This window comes from Rana temporaria, chromosome 6 (genome assembly GCF_905171775.1).
Source record: "Rana temporaria chromosome 6, aRanTem1.1, whole genome shotgun sequence".
NCBI classification, from domain to species: Eukaryota; Metazoa; Chordata; class Amphibia; order Anura; family Ranidae; genus Rana; species Rana temporaria.
Genome location: NC_053494.1, coordinates 154436195 through 154450884, shown reverse-complemented (window position 1 = coordinate 154450884; position 14690 = coordinate 154436195). Strand labels below are relative to the sequence as shown.

General features: G+C 45.8%; 1 protein-coding gene across 1 annotated transcript in view; it reads left to right on the top strand.

Moving 5' to 3' along the window:
* The window catches only part of ITPRID2 (ITPR interacting domain containing 2), a 150657-nt gene that overhangs the window by 42662 nt on the left and 93305 nt on the right, over positions 1–14690 (top strand). The window lies entirely within an intron of this gene.

Below are 14690 nucleotides of genomic sequence, written 5' to 3'. Positions count from 1 at the left end.
CTGCAGCAAATTATATCACCTGTCTGTTAGTGGGTCCTGGGGACAGGAGTTGAGAACCGCTGCCCTAGTCCCTTCCATACATAGATCTGGTTCCCCCCCCCAGCAGATCCATACTTAAAGGAAAACTAAAGGCAAAGTTTTTTTTTTTTTTAAATAAACATGTTATACTTGCCTCCACTGTGCAGCTCGTTGCCTAACCCTGTCTTCTGGGGTCCCTCGGCGGCTGTCTCGGCTCCTCCTCTTTTTGCGAGCACGCTCCCGTGATACAGCGGCGGGCATAGCCGCCGACTGTATCACTCGGCCCCGCCCCCCATTAAGGTGAAAAAACATTTACCTTTACAACCCCTATGATGTCTGCAGTCCAGCTGGTAAAAATCTTGTGCCGGACTACCTACGCACTTGCGTCTCATAGACTAGGGGTGGAACCTGCTTCTGCTGTATGGGTACATCCCATTTAAAGCAGGACTTAACTATATCTAAGCACCACAAACTATTTAATTTTTTTAATTTTTCATATTCAAAGCAAGCGCTTTGCAATTGCCCCCCCCCCCCCCCCCAGCATTTCTAGCTGTGGCTGTCCTGCATAAGGGTAGATGAATAGTAGCATTCACTTCTTGGAATCCACCTGCCCTTAGCTCAGGTATGCAAGAGGGGTGTACTTGGCTGAGAAAGCCTTTTCTCTCTAGATGAAACAATGCCCATTATGACTCCTGGAATGTATAACCTAAAGCAGAGGTCCGGTTTAAAAAAATAAAAATAAATTAAAAGTCAGCAGCTACTAACACTGTAGCTGCTGACTTTTAATAAGGAGACTTACCTGTCCAGGGTGCCCGCGATGACTGCAGCCAAAGCCGAGCAAACGCTCGGGTCTCGGCTGCCCCGCCGCCATCCTCCGTGAGGGAATCAGGAAGTGAAGCCTTGCAGCTTCACTGCCCGATTCCCTACTGCGCATTCGCGAGCCGCGCAACGTGAATGGGTGATGTCTCCTGGGACACACACACAAGGTCCCAGAAGACACTGCTCCCCCATTCCCCAGGAGGCAGCCGAGGATGAGAAGAAAGAAGATGGACTGTGGATCAGGAAGTGGCAGATTAGGACGATCTGCCTAGCAACAGGCACTTCAGGTATGTATAAAAAAAATATATTTTGCAGGATTTTTTTTTTTTTTTTTGGTGGAGCTCCGCTTAATTTTAACCTGGGCTAGAAACCAGGAAGCTACTGAAGAAATGCTTAACAAAAAAAATGTCTATGGGAAGTTACTGACGGCCTGCACTAGAGTTTTACCAGCTGAGATGGGGACTTGTTTTTAGGTGGTTTGTGATTCTTGTGCACAGTTCTGCATTGAAGCTTTAATGATTTCTGGATTTTCTGAGAATTTTGGCTGAGAGGTTTTTCTATTTCACATCCCAGCAATATTTGGAATGGCTGTCCCTCCTTACACCTGGCCTCTTTAATGCAATATCAATGCTTTACTAAGTTAGTGACCAGTTACATCACAGGGCAGGGGGTATGCAAATATTGAAATGCCTGACTGCAAGAAAATAAACGTATACTGGCATTTGGTATGCATGCTATGAGAGATGTCCACTGGATGTTTGTCCCCATCCACCACTCTGTATAATGTTACCACTGGGGCTTTTATGTTTATAGTGTAAAGTTACCAAATTATAAAGGTCAGTTCACTGCTGCATAATGCAGGTAGGGTTTTTATTGTGCTATTTTATACATTTATTCAATTTTTTTTTTATTACTTGGTCTGAACTGCTTTTGCCCCTTCAAAATAATGTGAGCTTTGGACTGACGCTATTTGTGAGGTGTCTTTAAGGAGAATAACTTAACCTGCTGAAAGTACAAAGTAACACAATTTTTCTGTACAAAGTTATGTTTTCAAAGGTGATAAAAATCGAGCAGTAAAATTGTGTGTGTGTGTGTGTGTGTGTGTGTGTGTCTTTTTTTTTTTTTTCTTTAAACCCTGTAATAATCAAAACATAAAAAAATTTGAGTACAGTTCACGAGACCGTCAAGGTAATAGTCACAACTGTGGAACCGTTAAAAAGCATATATACATACGACAACATTGAAAAACTGAGCAGTGGTACATAATGGGTGGTAATCACAAGGTACTAAAAATATAGTACATTTCAGTGGCCATTAATTACAAAAGCAAATCGTTCTGATCCAGTGACAACCAAAAATACAGAAAAAAGTTAGGAAGAATTTGAGCAAGAGAGAAAAAGGTAAGAAAAAAATTAATAGAAACTTAGAAAAACTGGAAGCCCTTTTCAATGCATGGTGAATCTCCTCTCAAAAAACAGAGCTTTATTCATGTATTGGGCCCAGGCTTTAGAGGCTTTTTAAAAAAATTCTAGTATCATTCACAATATTAGCCATCTTCTCCTGAACCATAATCAAGGACATTTTTTGTCTTGCATAAGATAAGGACATTCCATAATTTAGTAATGGTAAGAAAAACATTATTTGTAGATGGCGAGGAATGTTTGTTTGCTACAGGTTCATTAAGTAGTACGATTTGTGGAGATTGGTGCATTAAAGTTCCAGTGATCCTTCTCAGCAAAGCAAAAATACATATTTTTAAGCCAAAACCTTTAGGCCCCATGCACACGAGACGCTGCTAAACTCGAGTTCAGAGGCATTTGGGCATTTTTTTCAACTGCCCCTGAACACATTTAATGTTATCCTATGTGTCCATGCACACGATCACTTTTTTGCCGTTTCAAAGCAGTTGGGTTTAGGGCTGTTTTTCCAAACCCAAAATTTGGGGTTCAGAAGCTTTCAGCTTTTGCGTTTTAGACGCAAAACGCGGCACAAATAGTTTGATTCTGAGCTTGGGGAGGGTCTACAGTGTTTTGGGGATAAACGCTGACAGCCGCAAATCGCAGTAAAACGCTGCAAATCGCGGCAAAACGCCGCGCAATTCGTGGCAAAAACGGGCGTTTTAAATGCCGGTTTTTGCCTTTGAAAAGCTGAGATTAGAGGCGTTTGTAATAGCGTCTCGTGTGCATGGGGCCTTAGTAGTAGACAAAGTGATTGTAAAAGGTTGTGTTTTTTTCTCCTTAAAATAACAAACCAGCTCTGTGAGATGATATTGCACAGAGCGTCCCCTTACCACCTTTCTGAGGTCCCCCGGTGTCACTCTAGACTCCTCCTCTTTTCCGTGCCCCACCAATAGCAAGCTGCACAGGTTCACTCCTAAGAGTGGCAGCTGGTGTTCAAACTTTTTGGGGGGGCGCAAACAAACAGGCAGCATTCCTGATAGGCAGTGTCCAATCACAGCACCTGTCATGTCAGCCAATCGGGTGACGGGTAACACGCACCTGATTGACTGAGAGGCGGTTCAGTGTTAGAAAAGCGATTCATTTACTTTCCTAACACACTGCTGAGTGAACAGCGAACGCCCAGCATGGCGCCCGCTGTTCACCTTTTTGGATGCCTATTGGAGCCTACTGCTCTAATCGGCTGCTTCCAAAAAATACCCTGCCGCTGAATAGGGGGTGACAGCGGCCACCATAGGTAGATTTATGCATTGCATGAATCCATCTATGGCGACGAGAGAGGGGGCGGCGCCCGTGCGACCTTTATGGAAGCGCCACCACTGACTCCTAAGCTGGGCTGTGTATGTCGATAGACACACACAGTGCAGCCTGGCCCTCTACTCCCTCCTTACATGATTTGACCAATAGCAGTAAGAGCAAATGGCTCCCCCCTGTTCTCAGACACGCTTGTGATAGTGGGGGGGGAGGGGAGAGAAAAACTGAAGCTGGGCATAGCGTTGGATTGATACAGGAGTCAAGAAAGTGCTTACGCCCCTTTTACACATGTGGACCGTTTGTCTGTTTTCATCCATCTGTTGACAGATAAAAAAAATGGACATTAACGCATCTCAATGGAAAAACGGCTGTAAACATAGCCATTCATTTACATCCCGCTTCTGTAAACGTGTTTGTGTTTTTTTTTTAACTGATCAAAACGCTATTTTTATTCTCTTAAAAAAACGGATGGAGACAAACGGTCAGTTTTTTGCATAAAAATAGCTCCGGGACTCAAGTGGTTAAAGGCTCCTAGCTTTCGGATAAGAAAAACAGATGAAATACTGATGTGAACTTTTTTTTTTCTTTTGAAAAATCATGACACAACTGATAAAACAAATGGTCCGCATGTGGGACCGGGGCCTAAGGAGTGCGGGGGAAGCTAGGCGCCGCTGTTATTGAAAGATTTTTTTACCTTAACGCAGAAGGCCCCTTTCACACTTGTGCGACCAGAAAGTCACACGACTTTGATGCGACTTGAAGCAATGCCTGTGTATTCTTGAGGTCTATGGACCTCACAACGCATCAGTCAGACCAAAGCAGTGCAGGAAAAACGTTGAAGTCACAGCGACTTGAAGTAGCGCAAATATGAATGGTACTCATTGGAAATCATGGAGTACGATTTGCAGTCCCAAGTCGCAGGACAAGTGTAAATGGGGCCTTAAGGCAAACTATCTTTTTCCTTTACAACCACTGTCTGTGTCTCACGGGCAGATTTCTCTTCCTGTTTGGAAGACATAAGTAAGGAGAAAGCTTTCCAAACAAGGGGAAAGCCCCTTCTATTTGTTTGTCAACAGAACAGCTTTTTCCATTGAAAGATTTCCCAATGCATCCTGTTCTAATGAGAACTATACAATTTTAGATTTCCTATGTGTCCTGGTGAAAGCGGTCACAAAGACCAATGGGGATAGTCTTCCTGGTAGGGACATGGACAACAATAAAATCTTGAAAATTTAACTGAAATCTTAAATTAGAAAAATTATGATAATCAATAAAAGACAAACTTGTGCAACTTGTTGCATTGACCTAATAGAGTTTTTTATTTGTTTATTGCTTATACAGTCTTGTGTGTTCTTTGATTTCTGTACATAACGACTGAATATACATAGAGGCCTTGCACGCAAAGCTAGTTTGCCTATGATCAACTGTTGGATCATGTCTGTGTTTTTTTTGTTGTTGTTTTTTCACTCTATGGAAACAAGTTGGCTTGAAAACCTGTGAAAGGGGCAAAAAAAACCTTATGCTACATAGCAGGCACTTTCATCACACTGCATTGCTTTTCTTTATCGTACATCACGGGACACAGAGCGGCATATTCATTACTATATGGGTTATATGGAGTACCTTCAGGTGTTGACACTGGCAATCTCAAACAGGAAATGCCCCTCCCTATATAACCCCCTCCCATAGGAGGAGTACCTCAGTTTTTACGCCAGTGTCTTAGGTGTTAGTCATGGTTTAGCTTGCCTCCGCATCCTTGGGATTAGGTGAGCTACCGGTTCTGTCCAAAAAAGCCTCAGCGCTAAAGTGGTCAGTAACCGGACCCCAAACCCTTGGGGTATAGCCCATAATGCTTTTCTTTTTAGAGAGCTGGACCCTGGGCCCAGAACTTAGAAAACCTTTGGGTGCCTAATGTTTTCTGTTGCCAGGGTGCTATATGGGCCCAGGACAGTGGATCCTTCATAGGAACCCAGGGCCTGAAGGTCTAGACATCCCCACGGAGATGGGGGAAGATTGGGCCTCTTGCTTGGCAAAGTCCTGCGGCATGGAGCAGGTAAGTGAGGGGAAAACTTGCGGAACTTGGTTCTTAGCAGGTTTTTTCTGGGGGGTCACAGGGGACATGCCTAAAGTTATGCACTGCATCTGGCAAACTAGTCACATATCATAAAGATAGGATGGCTCTATATGTATTATTCCCCATAAGATGTGACCTCCCTTGTAGTGTTGGAAAAGCATTGAGTGGGGCCTGTGTGATATAAAAGTATATGTGTGTGTCAGAGAGCTGTGCTTACCTGCAAGCCTCCAGGCGATGCTCCATTCAGTCTTCCTCCTCAGAGCCTGCAAAGCAGGCAAAACGCTGACCTCCTCGTGGTTCCAGGCTGCAGGCTGCAGTTTGCTGGAGCAGAGAGGTCCCTTCCTCCCAACCCCCCCCCCCCCCGGTCGGGAGGGGCATTTCCTGTTTGAGATTGCTGGGGGGGTAAGGGCGGGTCAGTGGCTTAAGGAAGGGGCGGCTCTTCCTTGTTTGTTCCATACAGCTCATTCAATACTTTGGAACTGGGGAGGAAAGACCAGAGCGGCAGCACGGGGCGCCGAGGACACACAGTGGCCAGAAAGGATATTGCAGTCTTCAGAAGACTGTTTTCAAGCCTAGAAATAGGCTGTTTCTTTTCCATCTCAAAATTTTTTCTTTGCAATACTACTCAGGGGGACAGAATGTTTTTTCTTTCCTGGATTTGAAACAAAAAACGAAAAAAAAATAAAAAAAAAAATAAAGAAAAGTCATCTAGGGGAGAGGAAGCATTTTTTATCCCCCAAACAGGTGTTTGGGCAATTAACTTTTATAGTTCCAAATACCAATAGGTAGCAGGTGTACCTCGGTATTGTACCATGGCATCCGGGTCAGAGGGTACAAGAGGTGGGGATTCCCCCAGAGAGTCTGAGGTCTCGGACAAAGCTATGCCGCTGCTTTCCCCACAGGGAGCCTTGGGGCCATCGGGATCTGGGGCTGGAGCTGGCGCGGGTCAGTCCAACCCTAAGATGGTCACGGACGAGGTATTACTCACCTCTTTAAGAGAGATGGAGAAAAGAATGGGAAAAATGATAGCCACAGCTATGCGGGGCAGTAAACGGATTAGATCTCCGTCGCCCGAGCGCGGACCCTCAGAAGAGGAGGTCCTTTCCTCAGGGGAATTGGACGACCTCTTGGACAAGGACCAAGTAGGTTCAGGGATCGAAGATCCGGATACAGAGGAGTCTGGAGCAGTCTCCCAAGGGGAGAGCTGGTGGATTCAAGCCTTAACGGACTTGGTCCATAATGCATTCAACTTGCCAGTACCAGATCTCCAGGTATCTACGGTTTCAGCTTTGGGCTCACTGAGGGCGCCTCAAAGCAATGCAGTATTTCCGATCCACCCTCTACTAGAGGGAGTTTTGTTCCAAGATTGGAACAAGCCAGATAAAATCTTCTTACCACCTAAAAGATTCTCTGCCCTATATCCTATGGAAGATAAATTTTCCAAGAAATGGGCTACTCCTGCAGTGGACGCAGCCATCTCATGTATTAACAAATCATTAACATGCCCTGTAGAAAACATACAGGTATTCAAGGATCCAGTTGATAAACGCTTGGAAGCACTACTTAAGAACTCCTTCACTACTGCAGGGGCAGTAGTACAGCCAGCTGTGGCTGCGATTGGGGTTGCTCAAGCATTATCGGATCAAGTTAAGCAGATGCTTAAACTTATTCCTGCCCAGCAGGCAGAAGAATTTTCGGATGTCCCTAGGGCCATATGTTTTACAGTAGACGCAATTAAGGATTCTATCCAGCAAGCGTCACGTTTATCGTTATCCCTTATCCATATGAGAAGACTCTTATGGTTAAAAAGCTGGGAGGCCGAGCCCCCATGCAAGAAGCTCCTGGTAGGGTTCCCCTTCCATGGAGGACGACTCTTCGGAGAAGACCTAGATAAATACATTCAAACCATTTCAAATGGCAAAAGTACTCTCTTGCCAACTAAGAAGAAGTTTCAGGGGCCTGCGTTTAAACGACAGTACTCCCCTGGGCAGGGGCCCTCTAATGCCAAACAGTATCGACGGCCTCCTGCGAAAGCAAACTTCGGCTTCAACAGCATATCACAAGGACAGGCTGCTAGAGGCAGAAAGCAGTGGGTTCGCAAACCAGCAAAACCAGCCCCCAAGCCGACCTTATGAAGGGGCGCCCCCACCCACGAAGGTGGGGGGAAGGCTGCGACTCTTTTCAGAGGGTTGGGAAGCCAGCATTCCCGACGAGTGGGTACGGTCTTCCGTGGCCACGGGCTACAAATTAGATTTCCTAAGGTTTCCTCCTCTTCATTTCCAGGAGTCGAGGATTCCAAACGATCCGGAGAAAGGAGCCGCATTAATGTCGGCATTAAATCATACTCCAACCTATTCATCATCCCGAAGTCCAATGGAGATGTCAGGCCAATTTTGGACCTAAAGATGGTAAATACATACCTAAAGATCCGCTCATTTCGGATGGAATCCGTGCGGTCAGCAGCTACCACACTCCAAAAGGACGACTTCATGGCGTCCATAGACATAAAGGATGCCTACCTTCATCTTCCAATTTATCAGCCACATCAAAAATATCTACGCTTCATGGTGGCTTCGCGTCACTTCCAATTCGTGGCGCTTCCCTTCGGGTTGGCTACGGCCCCCCGGGTGTTCACGAAGGTCCTAGCTCCAATCCTAGCCAAACTAAGGATCCAAGGGGTCACGATCCTAGCATACCTGGACGACCTCCTAGTCATAGATCACTCGTCTCCCGGCTTGGAGCGAGCAGTGGCCCTCACGGTCCAATACCTCGAGAAGTTCGGCTGGGTCCTAAATCGAGAAAAGTCAGCTTTCCTGCCCACAAGGCAGTTGGAATATCTCGGCATGAGATTAGACACAGAACAACAAAGAGTGTTTCTACCTCTGAGGAAGGTCAAAGCCATCAAGGAATTAATCCTACTGGTTCTAAGCAAGAAGGAACCGACTATTCGCCTATGTATGAGGTTACTAGGCAAGATGGTGGCCACATTCGAGGCGGTACCATACGCCCAGAGCCACACTCGCATCCTGCAGGCAGCCATCCTGTCAGCATGGAGCAGAAGGCCACAGGCCTTGGATATCCCGTTGCCGCTCTCATCAAGAGTCCGACAAAGTCTGTGTTGGTGGTTAGACCCTCAGAATCTACTGAAGGGGAAGTCTTTCAGCCCAGTGGCTTGGAAGATAGTGACCACAGACGCCAGCCTGACGGGCTGGGGAGCAATTTTGGATGGTTGCACTCGCCAAGGTACTTGGGCAACGCCAGAGAAGCAGTTGCCCATCAACATCTTGGAGCTCAGAGCTGCTCGACTAGCCCTCAGGGCTTGGACGTCAAAATTGCAGGGGTTCCCGGTGAGAATTCAATCAGACAATGCCACGGCCGTGGCATACATAAATCACCAAGGGGGAACCAGGAGTCAAGCCGCTCAGAGAGAGGTGAGCTTGATTCTCCTATGGGCAGAGGCTCATGTGCCCTGCATATCGGCAATATTCATTCCAGGAGTGGACAACTTTCAGGCGGACTTCTTAAGCCGCCAGACTCTTTTGCCGGGGGAATGGTCTCTGCATCCACAAATCTTTCAAGCACTCTGCCAAAGATGGGGAGTGCCGGACGTGGATATCATGGCATCGAGACTCAACAAGAAGCTAGACAGGTTCATGTCCCGCTCAAGGGATCCGATGGCCTGCGGAACCGATGCGTTGGTTTGCCCTTGGCATCGGTTCAAACTTCTTTATGCGTTTCCCCCGCTCCAGTTACTACCCCGCCTGCTGCGCAGGATCCGGGTGGAGCACATACCAGTCATCCTGGTAGCTCCAGCATGGCCCAGAAGGGCATGGTACTCACTAATCTTAAGGATGGTAGTGGGAGACCCTTGGACTCTTCCTCTACGGCCAGACCTGCTATCGCAAGGTCCGATCCTCCACCCTGCCTTACGGCATCTAAATTTGACGGCCTGGAAGCTGAATCCCTGATTCTCAGGGGTAGAGGTCTGTCTCAGAAAGTAATCTCTACCCTAATCAGAGCCAGGAAACCGGTCTCTAGGGTGATTTATTACAGGGTCTGGAAGGCCTATGTAGGCTGGTGTGAGTCCAAGCGATGGCTTTCTCGCAAATTTACCATCGATAGAGTATTAAGTTTTCTCCAGCTAGGAGTGGATAAAGGATTGGCATTAAGCACAATCAAAGGACAGATTTCTGCTCTGTCAGTGTGGTTTCAGCGGCCGCTGGCCACCCACTCGCTGGTTAAGACCTTCCTTCAAGGGGTCTTACGTATTAAACCTCCAGTTAAATCCCCGCTTTGCCCGTGGGATTTAAACCTTGTTCTGTCAAGTTTACAGAAACAACCGTTTGAGCCGTTGGCTGAAATTCCTTTGGTTTTACTGACAAGAAAGTTAGTATTTTTGGTCGCCATAGTTTCCGCAAGAAGAGTATCGGAACTGGCGGCCTTATCCTGTAAGGAACCATATCTTATTTTTCATAAGGACAGTGTCGTTCTCCGCCCTCATCCTTCCTTCCTACCGAAGGTTGTATCCAGTTTTCATTTGAACCAGGATTTGGTATTACCATCCTTCTTCCCTAAACCTACTTCCAGAAAGGAAGGGTTGCTGCATACCTTGGATATCGTCAGGGCCATGAAGGCCTATCTTAAAGCTACAAAGAAGATCCGGAAAACAGATGTGCTGTTCATATTACCGGATGGGCCCAAGAAGGGGCAGGCAGCTGCAAAGTCCACCATTTCTAGGTGGATTAAGCAATTAATCACTCAGGCCTACGGCTTGAAAGGGTTGCCTCCTCCAGTATCATTAAAGGCTCATTCTACTAGGGCCATGGGCGCCTCCTGGGCAGCACACCACCAGATCTCTATGGCTCAAGTTTGCAAGGCGGCAACCTGGTCTTCTGTCCACACGTTTACAAAATTCTACCAGTTGGACGTAAGAAGGAAGTCTGATACAGCCTTTGGGCAGGCAGTGCTGCAGGCTGCAGTTTGAGACCCTCGGATTCCGGGGGCTCCTCTTTTTTGAGTTAAATTTAAAATTTAAGATTATTTTTCTCAACTAAGTTGGATTTATTATGATTTGAGTATTTCTCTAAATTAAATCCTTTTGTCTTGGAGATGTTCTCCCTCCCCTCATTGTGAGCATTGCTTTGGGACATCCCATATAGTAATGAATATGCCGCTCTGTGTCCCGTGATGTACGATAAAGAAAAAGGGATTTTTAATACAGCTTACCTGTAAAATCCTTTTCTTGGAGTACATCACGGGACACAGAGCTCCCACCCCTCTTTTTGGGGACCATTTTGGGAGGCATACTGCTTGCTACAAAACTGAGGTACTCCTCCTATGGGAGGGGGTTATATAGGGAGGGGCATTTCCTGTTTGAGATTGCCAGTGTCAACACCTGAAGGTACTCCATATAACCCATATAGTAATGAATATGCCGCTCTGTGTCCCGTGATGTACTCCAAGAAAATGATTTTACAGGTAAGCTGTATTAAAAATCCCTTTTTCTTCTAGTAAGCCCCACTTATGAGGCCCAAAAATAAGGCAGAGATTTGACCCTGAGGTCTGAACCAGAAGATATGGTTGTCTCCTAGCATGTAGTGCAGTGGTGGTGGGTACATTTAACGTACCACATTTTTCTTTGGCAAGTAAACCAAATAATATGCATGTATTGACACCATCATTGGCTGTTTCCCTGTTTTATGTTAAAAATTAGGAGGCTGGTAGGCTGCCAAATCACTGGGCGAGATGAGTTATCGGGGAACATGAATTTAGTGTTTCTTCTGTATGTAAAATCTGAGGATGAAAGCCACACGTTGCCTGCGGCTATGGATGTCAGACAGGTATAAATACTTGAACAGGCCTGAACCTGTTACCAAGCTATGGACATTCATTAGGTCATGTATGTATATATGTTAGCTTTGCCCATCATTGGGACTTTCATCTGGTCTTGTTTCTGGTCTGTAAAAAGTCACACATTGCGAATATGTAGTCTACCCTAAGTGAGCTGGAGCTTTTCACGCAAGTGGAAGGAGAATTTTCAAATATTTATACAGTGCTGTTAATGTGAAATTCCAGTTTTGCCAGGGGAAAAAATAACTGTGTACATTTTGAGGATTCCAGCACACTTTTCTTCAGGATCTTGTCTTTCAGTACTCATGAAAAAAATTTCCTTATGGGGTGGCCTTTCTAAAACTGAGTACTATTTGGGAGGAGTGCATTTTATTATTCTCCATCTAAGCCAGGGGTGTCCAAACTTTTTTTTCAAAGCGGGCCAGATTTGATGAAGTGAACATACGTGAGGGCCGACCATTTTGCTTGACATTCTGCGAACCATTAAAAATCGGTCTAAGTGTGTTCGTTCGAGCACTAATACACAATGCCCAACAAGAATTCTCTTGCCTTTGCGGCTGTGTGTGGTGAAGAGATGAGCTCAGGCGTGTTGTTTGGATATACTGCATTCACTTTAAAAAAATCTTACATTTTAAATAAAGAACTGTGAATCAAAATAAGGATCACTGCCCATCAATACAACCTCACAAGTGCCCTGAATGCAGCACCCCCCTTGCCCTGAATGCAGCACCCCCCTTGCCCTGAATGCAGCACCCCCTTGCCCTGAATGCAGCACCCCCCTTGCCCTGAATGCAGACCCACTATTGCAGACTGATTCATTCATCTGCAGAATTGGAGGAGACAGGGAGGGGGCGGGATGAGCGCCAACAGACATACATGAGAATTTCCTGTTTTATCGGCGGCCTCTTTAATCGAAAGTCTGGCCTCCTGTGATGGACAGAGCAGCTGTCCAATGGCAGCGCAGGAGACGCTGTTTACACAGGTTGCTGTGTAAACAGGAAGTACTCCTGTGTGCAAAGCGCTCGTCCCGCCTCCTCCAAGGCAGCCATCATGTATTTCTTTTGTGGCCCCCGGCGCTCGGGGATTCGTTGGGGGCCACAAAAGACATGCATGTAAAAATGACCAGGCGGGCCGTCCGAAACCGGGCCTCGATTGGCCCGTGGGCCGGCCTTTGAACGTGCCTGATTTAAGCGATCTGTTAAAATCAAAGTATCAGGATCCACATCGTTTTAGAAATGTATTTGTTCTTTTCCAGTGCCTCTCCAAAGCTAACCCCACTCTTTTGGAGGGCTGACTATAACTTGATAAGTTAGAGCAGCGGTAGGGTGCTACTACCTAATAAGATTACATTTTTATTTTATTTTTTTTCAAGGCTACCTTGGTACGGAAAGGCAATCATGAGAAAAGATGGCCTACAACTCCTTGCTTGCTCTTTAAAATCTTCAAAATGTATTGATTCTCCATAAAAGACACAGAAACCGACAGCAAATGTAAACGCATTTCAGCCTTGTTCAAGGTAGTGATCAAGGCTGTGAAACGCATTTATATTTGCTGTCTGTCTCATGTATTTTTTATGGAGAATCAAAAAATTTTGAAGATTTTAAAGCGCAAGCAAAGAGTTTGCGGACCATCTTTCCTCATGACTGCCAGGCAAGCAATAACATAAGCATAACATTCAATTTTGGGGGATTGTTTTAGCAAGAGTGTACAAAATGATCCAGTTTTCCATTTTGCAAAGAGGCAGTACCAGCGGGTTGGTATTTGCAGATTGAAATGGAAAGGTATCTTTACAAAATGGTTTTAGTAGAAATTGCTGTATCATAAGGTACGGTTGGTCTTTAGGCCTCATGCACACTGGGCATTCAAATAATTTTATAAAAACGCCAGTAGCTTTGCAGTGAGTTTTTCAAAATTTTTGCAATAGCGGTTTTCTGTGTTGGCGTTGTAGCATCCAAAAATGCTGGTGAGCCGCGTTTATCGACGTTTGTCAGCGTTAGAGCATTTTTACAGCTGAAAAACATCTCGGAACCCAATAGTTTTGGGGGTTCTTTTACTGCTCAAAAATGCCACTGCCCAAAACTGCTAACGGCCTGTGTGTGCATGGACATAAAGAATAATGTGATGTAGAGTTTAATGACTGTAGGAAAAAAAACGTCTACAGCCAAAAACAGCAGCTGTCAAAATATGTCCAGTGTGCATGAGGCCTTAAAGTCGTTCACCTGCCTAAAACAGGAAGAACATAAAGCTGTCCATAAATGGTGTGGTTTTCTGTCCTGCAGCCACAGGTTACAGGACAGAAAAATCACTTGAATGCCTCCCGTGGAGCTATTGTGTTCTGGTAGAGGGGAGGGTTTGGGTTGGTGGGGTGCAGCGAGGCCAGGAGTATAGATGGGTAGATTTGGGATGTAGTCAGAATCTAGTGCAGCTATGCATGGTAGCCAATCGGCTTCTAACTTCAGCTTGTTCAGTGAAGCTTTGGCAATAAAACCTGGAAGCTAATTGGTTTCTATGCAGAGTTACTCCAAATTTGCACACATGTGATTATTGTTAGCGGCTATAGCCTCAAAACCTAACATGCTGGTTGTATCCAAGTTGATTGATCAGCCTGCCCATACATGATTTGAATCTCGGCTGGTCCATGCTGAACTGGCTGAGATTCGAGCCATCTATGGCCGGCTTAAAGGCGTTGTAAAGTTTAATGTATTTTCACCGTAATACATTGTATGCAATGTGAAAAACCTTCTGTGGTGCCGATGCCCCCCAGAGCCACCCTTTTCCTTACCTGAACCTGATAGTTCCAGCGACGAGCCCAGCAGCTCTTAGCTGCTCTCTCAGGTCCTCATTTGATAGATTGATAGCTGTGAGAGCCATTGTCTCCTGCTGCTGTCAATCAAATCCAGTGAAACGAGAGCCAGGGCGGGCCTGCCCTCTGTGTCAATGGAGTGGACCGAGGACTCGGGAGCGTGCCTGCACGGGTGCCCCCATTGAAAGCGGCTCTCCGTGGGGGCATCCAATGAAGAGGAGGGGCCAGGAGAGTCGCTGGGGGACCATAGAAAGGGAGGATTGAGGCTGCTCTGTGCAAAACCCTTGCACAGAGCAGGAAAGTACAACATATTATTAAAAAAAAAAAAAAAAACCTTCACAATCACTTTTAAGGAGAGACTTGCATAAGAAAGAAGCTTTCTTTTGGTAGCTGATATCGTGGAAGCCTGGATCCC